Genomic DNA, 805 nt, shown 5'->3' on the forward strand with positions numbered 1-805 from the left:
TGAGCTTCTCCTGAGCGGTGGCAGACCTGCAAGGAATCAACTACCAGCTAGCGTATAAAGCGAGACCAAGGCTCAGGGCCTTCAGTTACCTGGAGGGGAGTCGGAGAGGCAGCGGATCCTGTGAGGAACCACAATCCAGGAAGGATGAGAAGGTCATTGTCAGGGTACAGAGGAGATTAAGTTAAAGATTTACCAGTTTATAAGCAAGCGCAGAGACAAGGAACGGTGCTGGGGCAGATCAAATAATAGGAAGCTGTGATCAGTTGGAAGGCAAGAGTGATTAAATGACAGAAGAGATGATGGTGCAATGCAAAAGTCAGGGGCAGAAAAAGTAACATCTTGTAAGCGCATATACCAGGAGTGGGGTTTGAACCCACGCAAACACATGTCTATTGGATCTTAAGTCCAACACCTTAACCACTCGGCCATCCTGGCACATTAATCCATCACTGAAAATGAAATTTAATGTGATCCGGGTGCCATCTGGCCTTTTCCAATATAAAGTTATGACTCCTCTCCCATGCTGAATTGGACCCTTCATTATTTATGAACCTCAATCGGATCACCCCTCAGTCTAGGTTTCTCTAAGGTGTAGGGTCCCAACTCTTTTAGTCTAACTTGATAACCAAGATGTCTTATACTGGGAATTCGTCGAATGTCTCTCCTCTGTACCCTTTCCAAAGCCTCAATATCACCCATCATGTGCGGAGACAGTGACTGGATACAATATTCCAAGTGAGTCCTGACCAATGTTTCATAAAAGGACAAATTCGGGACATCTCAGATACTGAAGGAGTCCATGTCC

General features: G+C 45.6%; 1 non-coding gene across 1 annotated transcript; it reads right to left on the reverse strand.

Moving 5' to 3' along the window:
• Positions 1 to 352: 352 nt before the first annotated feature.
• On the reverse strand, positions 353 to 435 carry trnal-uaa (transfer RNA leucine (anticodon UAA)). Its single transcript has one exon. It is a non-coding gene; the product is annotated as a tRNA-Leu (tRNA).
• Positions 436 to 805: the final 370 nt, after the last annotated feature.

Source organism: Heterodontus francisci, unplaced genomic scaffold (genome assembly GCF_036365525.1).
Source record: "Heterodontus francisci isolate sHetFra1 unplaced genomic scaffold, sHetFra1.hap1 HAP1_SCAFFOLD_221, whole genome shotgun sequence".
Taxonomy (NCBI): Eukaryota; Metazoa; Chordata; class Chondrichthyes; order Heterodontiformes; family Heterodontidae; genus Heterodontus; species Heterodontus francisci.